The sequence below is a fragment of the Citrus clementina genome, unplaced genomic scaffold (assembly GCF_000493195.1).
Source record: "Citrus clementina cultivar Clemenules unplaced genomic scaffold, Citrus_clementina_v1.0 scaffold_1, whole genome shotgun sequence".
Lineage (NCBI taxonomy): Eukaryota > Viridiplantae > Streptophyta > Magnoliopsida > Sapindales > Rutaceae > Citrus > Citrus x clementina.
The window spans coordinates 6,021,365-6,031,054 of NW_006263303.1; the positions used below are offsets into that span (position 1 = coordinate 6,021,365).

At 33.1% G+C, this 9,690-nt stretch overlaps 1 pseudogene; it reads right to left on the reverse strand.

Annotated features, from left to right (window-relative positions):
- Positions 1-1,915: 1,915 nt before the first annotated feature.
- Positions 1,916-6,913, reverse strand: LOC112095573 (annotated as a pseudogene).
- Positions 6,914-9,690: the final 2,777 nt, after the last annotated feature.

A 9,690-nucleotide genomic window follows, 5' to 3' on the forward strand; every position in this document is an offset into this window, starting at 1 on the left:
ATTTGATGACTGTTTGATTAATCAGTAGTATATACCAAGTAAGAATTAAAAACATTACCCAATATTTCGAATTAAAAACATTACCCAATATTTCATGCTTCTTTCCTCAATTCGTCCACATAACATGCTGCATTTGGGGTTACAAATTACAATTGCCCTTAAGTCATGATTAGCACCAGTCAATTTACAAGGTTTACTCACGGGCACTGATTATTTGCTCATCAAAGTCTTTTAATTTACATTGATTTTCGGCAGCAAAATTTCCGACTTGCATGCATTTTAGCTTCCAATACTTGGTAATTATAATAATAAGTCTTGACAACGCAGTCAAAAGCGAACAATTAAAAAAAATGTAAACGTATTCTTTGTCCGCGATATGAGAAACCAAATCAACCTGAAAATTCCAAAGTTAATTCTTAATAAAAAAATGTATAATTGGAAATGAACAAGAAAACAGGTGACTGCTTATTCTTGAAGAGTAAGACGGAAAAAGAAAGTTGAAACTTGGCGGTTGAAGAAACCATCATACCCTTAATTGAGAAATTACTCAACTACTTCAACTCCTTATAAGTCTTTAGATATATCAAAAGCAAAGCCACTTGTAAACAAAAGTAACAACTAACAAGCCAGCTCGATAGGCCAAATCATTCAAATTTAAGGTGAACAAGCTCCGTTCAAAAAAGTACTTGCACCAATTATCCCCGACTTCAACTTTAAGGTGCGGATAATAATGATGAGCATTAACGATATCATAAGAGTAATTTAGACATTTAACACTAGGAATGACGGTGAGGTGAGGTGGGGTGGGGTGGGGGTAGAGAGACCTGCCCCCTTCTCCACCCCATTAAAAATATTACCTTCATTCCCCATTTCATTCACCAAAAAATTTATGGTGCGTTTATTAATCTAGAATCAGGATTGGGTTGGAATGAGAATCACGAATGAGAATCAAAATAAATTATTTACTTGAATAGTAGGAATCGGAATTGAAATGAACTTCATTTCTATTATTGTGTTTACTTTGTCATGAAATTTGAATGAATTATTTCAATTTATTAAAATACCCTTCGTTAATTATTATCATATGGTAATAATAATAATAATAATAATAATAATAATATTAATAAACAACAATAATGACAACAACAATAATTAAAATAATTATAAATAACACATGAGATTTAGTTTATGACGGAAAGAACTGCTTGAGCCAATATAAGAATGAGGGTGAGAATGAAAGGCAAAAAATAATCTTTTGTCTCAAAATAGTTATAAAACCCGCGTCCCCTCAGATTTAGTTTATGCAGGTTCTATCACATAAGATTTTGTGCTAACCACATTATAATACTATGCGGTGCAATTGACAAATATAATATTATAATATTTTATACAATGAAGAGTTATGATAAGGGCAGCAACGTTTTTACATTCATTTCTATCTTTTACTAGGAAAAATTATTGCTCTACATTTTCGAATGCAAACAGCAAATGTTCATAATTAGATGCACTTGTCAGTTTGTCTACAAGCCACAAAATGGGCACTCGACAAAGTTGTGTAAGTAAAAAATAAATAAATAAAGGCGGACTTACAAAATTGAATTTTGATTAAATTGATACAAATTTTTACAAAAAACTTGCATCAAAATTCTATAAACTTCCATCATTCATATTTTAGTCATATTAAGTTAAATTAAAGATCAAATATACAGAGAAGATAACACAACAATTTCCTCCTTTCGTATTTTCTAGTGTACATCCCTCAAATGTAGGGATTGGATGCCTTTTCATGGACTTCAACCATACCTCCGTTTATTTTAGGTAGAAAGAATCTTTGATTTCTTTTTTCCCCATCTGGTTTGCAATGAATCTGGAAAATGCCTCTGGTAGCTTTAATGCATATACGAATTGGGCAAGAAAAACCCAAATTATGACAACCCTACCATGCAACAATCCCAAGCGACACATGGCTTGTCATCCTTTTTGTTCAGTAAGTTCTGCATGGCCAAGAAAACATATCATTCTACTTGTTTTGACCCCGAAGGAACTCTCTCATGTGCATATGAATTTTTGCATTAATAACTAGACGCATTTTCTTTGAATCCTCCTAGAGCAAACCACTTCGATCTCTTGCATAATCACAAGCAGCCTCAAAGACATCCTACAAGATTTATGATTTAACTTTAAAATGTAATCCTTGAAAGATATGAGATGAGAAATGAATCCAATTAAAATGCTCAGATTACCCTCGAGGGAAACTCATCATAATAATGCGCAGGGGTCATTTCAACCCTATTCAAATCGGATTCCCACAATCTTATCTGTCAAAGAAACAGCAGAATTTGAAACATTAGAATATAAATAATCATCTTTGTTAATTGATATGTACTATGTGGAAAATATTGAGAATTTTGCTATGGAAGGTCAGGAAGCATTGATACGTGCAATACATCTGAATGCAGGAAAGAATTATGACCTGATCACAAACATTTTCTGGTATAGACGGTATTCTGTCAGCAACCCGAGGATGTGCATTTTGCTGAAGAAAACAAATTATCAGCAAAACAAACGAACATAGAGTTAGAGGAGTCAGAATGACTGCAAAAGTAATTGAAAAAAAAAAAGGCAACTTTGAAAGAAAAAACTATTTCGGCCACAAGAATATCAGAAACAGTATGTAAGCTCGCAAAAAACCTTCTCCACCCAAAAAAAATAATTATAATAATCTAGGTTGATGTAAAAGTATGTTGAGATGAGGATGGCTGGGACCCAAACAGAGCTGTAAAGGGGCAAATTATTAAGAATGTCAGAAGTTACTTGCATATATGCAAGTTAATTGACCACAACAGACATTTTTTTATGGAAAAACAGATCACCAGATCAACTGAATACCAAACTCACCTGCTCAGTTGTAATGCCATTCTCAAAAGCATTATTCAAACTTTCTTTCGTTGTTGCTCCGACTATAAGGTTTGGAAGTTGATACTCTATCCTGCACATTGGCAAAATATTCAACAAAAGGTTTTAGGACTGACCAATGTAGTTCAATAACAAAATGTAGTTCAATAACAAAATGTAATTCAGAACTTTAACCTAGAAGAGAAACAATTTATCAAGCAGATGGCTGGCTTACTTTGAGAAAAGACGCAAAATTTCATAGTGTAGCTTAGATGTTGAATAAGCATACATCCTGAAGTTTGTTTCCACTACAACAAACCCCTAAAGATAAGAAAATGTAGAATGAGCTATGTAATTAGAGAATGTAAAAATGAGACCTCATTTTGGTTTCTGACAATAATAATTTAACAAGATTGACCTAAACTAATAGAAAATTAATGCAGTTTGCAAAGGAAAATTATAATTTTAAAAAAAATTCAATCACACAATTGTTTGCAATTGTAGGTATAAACCAACTTTCTTACCTACCCTGAATAGCCATGGAAAACATATGAGTACTCCAGCAAAGTAATACAAAATTAACAGAGATAACCAGCATTTTCTGTAGCACAGACTAGTACAACCTACTGAAATTTGACCAATCCCAAGTCTGCAAAGTCTTTGATCACACTTCTTTGTATTTCACTCAGTGTATTTAAATTATATGCCTATAACATGAAGAAGCAAAGAGTATAGCAATAAAGTGAGATCTCAAACCACTTTGAGAATTCCTTGACATAAAAATTTTAAGGACCTCAAGATGCTGAGAAGTTAAAAGCAATACTAGGATAGACATAACCTTATAAAAATGAATAAGAGAACAAAAGACAATATTCAATGCAACAATGATACCCCAAAAAATGTTTGAAATTCTGTTATAACCAAAAGTATGAGCCAAACATTAATCTATCATACTTCTTGAATAATAAATGGAATAACTGAATAATAATGTGTTTAGCTATAGAACGTATATGTGCTACCTCCCCAGCGACATGGAAACTAAGCTCCAGAAGAAAAGAAATCAGATCTGCTTGATTTATGCCTCGTTCCTGCAAGAAAATGAGAAAAGCTATATGATATATTATTGGTATTGTAAACCATAAGCAAGCATAGAGTCGTGCTATCCCACATATAATTAGATCGCCGGTGAACTTTTATCTCTATTAAATAGTCCAATGAAATACCAAAGAAGAAAATCTTTTAGTTCTACTTTGTGTTAGCAGTAATTATACAAATCTATTGAGAAATAGAATAAAAATCAATGAAGGCATTAATATTCTAAAAGTAAAAAGATATACATACATCTAAATATGAACTCTTTAATCGTATAAACATGTGCATAATATAAAAATCAAAGTTCTAAAATGAACAATTGGGTAACGTAATGAGATTTAAAGATAAGTCAATCCGTTAGTTTGCCCTTTGAATACTTCACTCAGTTCAGTTTTTACAAAGAGAGAATATACCAGTGAATCAAAGACAGGGACGCGCAGAAATTTTGATGCAGAGAAACCACTGAAAAGAATATCAGAAGCCACACCTGGGAATTGGAGATATATTCTCTAACGATGTACCAGAGCTGTGCATTAGTATCCATCAGCTGCAAATTTAAACATAGGAAAATAAGTTCCACTAGCTCAAACAAGAGGGAATCCAAAATCTTGTGATTAACACACATTCCAAAAATTAAAAACCACTCTCTGTTAACCTTGGGGCTTCTTTATCCCTGCAAATAAGGCACATAAATAACATGATACCAAATGCAAGAACCAGGATTCTCAACTGTTTGCAACAACAAACTGACGATTACAAATGTAACAGAAAATACTACCTTTGAATCAAAAGACCACGCTGGAAAACCTTAATCGTGGAAGAACTGAAATTTATCGACCTTTCAACTTGGGCTGAACTAATAAGTTACAGCAACAAACACTGGATTAATAGAATTGGAAGATTTAAGATAATAGCTTAGTTGATACACCAATTGTAATTAATTATGTCATCGCATCTCCTTGAGGTCAGCATGATTGGCATGAAAAATCCTTAAACATGAAAGAACAGAACAGGTAAAGTTCACACCTCCCATTGTCCAATGGCATAGGCCTCAAGGTCCTCCGAGGTTGGAAGCCTTGCAATAATACCAGAAGGCATTGGTTCCCTCGGCAAAGCTCCATTGCAAGTTTAGAATCATTAATTTTATACATAAAATGTGATCAAAGGTGCTCAGAAACAAACTTGGAAGTAGCTGCAAAACCAATGCAATCTCATATGTTCAAGTTTAAGATAATGAAATGTATAACTCGGGTTTCAAAATTTTGAAGGACACTCAATCAGTGAATTATGATCATCATGTTGGAGAAAAATCAATTTTTTCAATTTTTATAAAACTTTTTTAAGATCGCTCTCATATAATATATAAGAATTTATAATCTAGAAATCGTACCTTGAAAATCCGATTTAGTTTTTTCTGCTGAAGTGATTTAGGCTCCCAGATCATGATCCATCACCACCACGCCTGTTAGATCACGATCCGTCACCACTACGCTTGTTAGATCACGAACTGTCACCAATGATCTTCCAGGTTATGACTCAGGTTTGATCTGCACTTGACGTATGGGCGTCTTTACTACTACTAAAGCAACTAGCACGAGAAAATTTTTCTTTCAACAATCGAGAGAAAAATCTTTTTCTCTGATCTGTATAAAGTGGTTGCTCTCTCTTTCTTTTAGAGAAAATAAGCCTGGACCCACCTTGAAAAATAACATAAGGCCCCTTACACACAAGCTAATTAAATGGAGCCTCTCACTAAATGATATATTTAGGCTTTTGACCCAAATAGCTAGTTATCTTGCTTATTAATCCAGTAGTTGTGCAGTCAATTAAATGAGCTAACCCGGGGATTATTTAGGAACATACAATAGTGGCTATAACAATTAGGCCTGTAATTAAACTAGCCTAATTATTTAATTCTAAATATACTCCACTAAAAGATTGGAATTGACCTCCATAATTGTATGCTCGAATAATAATTCATCCCAAGCCACATTGATTTCTTTACTGCACAATCCTTTGTACCGCATCATTAATTAAATCGATATCTCAACTGTCCAATCAATTTAATTACATCTTCTTCCTTGATACTTACTGGTTTTCTCTAGTGATCATTTTCAACATACTAAATATGTTTGACACACTCTGGCCAGAGAATTCTATGATCAAGTGCTCAAAACTCATCAAGAGATGTTTTGTACAAATTCTATATTGTTAATCCATAACTCCAATACTCATAATTGCTCCCACCAAGATACCGGGTAATCTTGACCACAAGTACGTGTCGTGCCCATTGGTAACTCAAATGGAATAACAATTACAATCATGAAATCATAATTAACTCAATATTAAGATTACAGTAAAATCAATGCCTATGAGATTTAATAAGTCTGACAATTATTACAAAGTTAATTAAATCTCATATGTGATCCTGTTCAATGTAGTCGTACTACATCAATAAATCCATACATGATTAAGATAAATCATTTAATGAATTCATTACAGTCTATACCTAAATAAAGTGCCCAACTTTATTTATCAACTGCGAACTAAATTTATTTAATCATAAGATAACTTGTATTTATATATTCTGTGAATCCACATGGTGATCACATAAATACATATAATATGATTAAATGGACTTTGATAAAAATATTAATGCAATTAAGATATTTGAATAAAATACCTCATTAATTTTATTAATAAGAAAAATATTTATTACAATTAAATAAATACATATGCTTTTAAAGAGCATATTTTCCCAACACATCAAACCTCTTAATTACATGGCCCTACAGAATACATACAGAAGGGAACCTCCTTACAAAAAAACTCACCCATTTATTAAATGCTTCCAGAGATTAGACTAGAATGTTGAATTTAATCGGTACGTGGTTTCCTTCTTCCTGTCATTAAAATATGAAGACATCAGCAATTCAGCATAGGGCAAACAGTACAGATTAAATTCAATTTTTTTTAAAAAAAAGAATACTAGTGATATTAATTGGAAGACAACATTCAAGCATATAGAGATACATCTGAATATAAATAGATAAAGCTGCAAAACTTAATACTTTTTAAAATAACTTGCCATGACAGCGTATTAACCAGCCGTACACAACCGATGTGAGAAATGGTCAACAAATATAACCCAATTCCTAACTGAGCTTTGTATTTCACATCTCACAAAATAAACTCATGATGACAAATCAAGATGTCGTAGCAATTCTCTTAGAGTAAATTAAGCTTAACGTATCTCATATCATTTAGGCCCCTTTAGTTCTGCCAATCAATAGAAAAAATGCTTATAGTTGTAAAATTTTCGGCGATTTAACATTCTTCTCAGTTTCTAGCAATCAATATTGGAAAATAAAGTAAAAATATTTCAGTGAAATTACATACTTTTCCTCTTAAAATAATCTCAACTTGTTAAGGAAGCACTTTATGCAGAGCATGAGAAAACATAGCTTGGGTCAACTCAAGTCAAACTATCAGAAGCTGTTAAGCAACGCAACAGTCCAGACTGCCAGCTCAGCACAGTTAGTTAAAGTTTGTTTTTACTCACAGTGTATACTAAACAAATGATTAGCTGGATTTAATTCTTAGTTAGTTATTGATTAATTAGTATAAATAGAAGTGATGTAATCATTCTTAATAAGAAATAAAAGATCTGGAAAATTAGAAGATTATTTTCTCTGTTATTTTCTTTGAAGCCAAACACTTCGTTTCATATTTCCTTTATGGTATCAGAGCAATAATCATGGCGAACTCAAGTACAACTCACTCAAATCCAAATTTTCTTAATCAAAATCAACCTTTCAATGTTTCATTCACATTTACTACTCCTATAAAGCTTGATCGATCCAATTATTTGCTATGGCGCAAACAAGTTCTCACATCCATAAAAGCCAATCGACTTGAACATTATATTTTTGGAAATTGAGTTGTACCAGATTAGTATCTTCCTGATCCAACTTCAACATCAGATGAAATTTCAGAACAAAGAGCTGAGAATCTAGCCTACATCAACTGGCATGCTCAAGATCAGATCCTTCTTGGATGGCTGTTGTCTACAATCAGTGAAGGTATTTTAAGTTCTGTTTTAGGTTGTGATACTTCGTTTGCTATTTGGACCTCTATTGAAAAACAACTTGGAGTGCAATTCGAGGTTAGAGTGATGCAACTTAGATATGAGATGAATATTTTAAGAAAAGATTCAATGTCTATTGAAGAATATTGTGGAAAAATGAAAATGCTTGCTGACAAACTTGCATGTGCTGGTGACTCCATAACTGGAAAGGACCTATTAATGAGAATTCTGAATGGCTTAGGATTTGGTTATTTGGATTTAGCCTCTATTATCACTGCAAACAAAATGGATTATGATGAAGCATATGCCTTACTCCTTACACATGAAGCTAGATTAGAACAAACTCAGAATGCTACAGATGTGTTCAATGCTAATTATAGCATGATGAATGCAAATTACTCTCAGTTTAAGGGTAATAGTAAAAGAGGTTCATATGGAAGTGGATATCGTGGTGTTAATAGTAATTTTGGTGGTCGTAGAAGACCAAATTTTGGTAGAGGCATGTTCTTTCAATATTATCCTAGAAGTTTTCCTTCAGGAAATAGTAATTTCAGTAGTTATGGAAGAGGACAATCAATGCATACTCACATATCAATGCCTGCAAATCTTTATATGCATACTGGAAATTCTAACGGCACACTACCTGTATGTCAAATTTATCACAAGCAAGGGCATACTGTTGATGCTTGTTGGCATAGGTATGGTGATGATTTTGTACCTTCACCAAAACCTTTTGGTAGAGGTAGAGTTGCTAAGTCTACCTACTCGACTGCTTTTGAACCACAATTTTCTACATGTCCATTTGAAGAATCTTTTGATATGAACTGTCAACAACCAATGTATTACTCTCCAAACTCCATCTCACCTTATGCATCAAAAGATTTCACAACACTTGGAGCTGCATATGTTGCTAATTTTGAAAGACAAGCTAATGATGGATGGTATCTCGATAGTGGTGCCACTCATCCCTTGACCAACAACATGTTTAACATGCATGTCAGAGATGAGCTCAAAGGGTCAGATTAGCTCATCATTGGCAATGGTCAAGGTTTGGCTATTACTCATATTGGTGATGCTTTCCTTTGTTATAAACACTCACATTCAAATGCCAAATCTATTCATACACAAATAGCACTCAAAGATATCCTACTGGTTCCTTCAATTACTAAAAACTTGCTAAGCATGTCCAAACTCACCACTGATAATAACTTGACAGTTGAATTTTCTGGTGATGTTTGTTATGTGAATGATACACTGAGGGGGGCAAGTTCTTCTGCAAGGTCTTACTGAGAAAGGATTATACAAGCTACTTTTAAAGCCATCTGCACAAACACTTCCTTCTTCTTTTCTATGTCAAACTATTTCTAATAGGCCTTTGTCAATGTTATTTGTTTGTCATTCCAGTTTTAATTGTCAAACCACTATCTAGAGCAAAGTCTCAGATAATAAGATCTGTCATCATACTGCTGTTGATTCATGCAATTCAGCAATGAATAAAATTCTTCTTTTGCATAAACGATTTGGCCATCCCAATTTTCATACACTAATGCATTTGCTCAAACAAGTCAAGTCTATTAATATTTCTCACAAGTCTATTAATATTTCAATGTCTATTG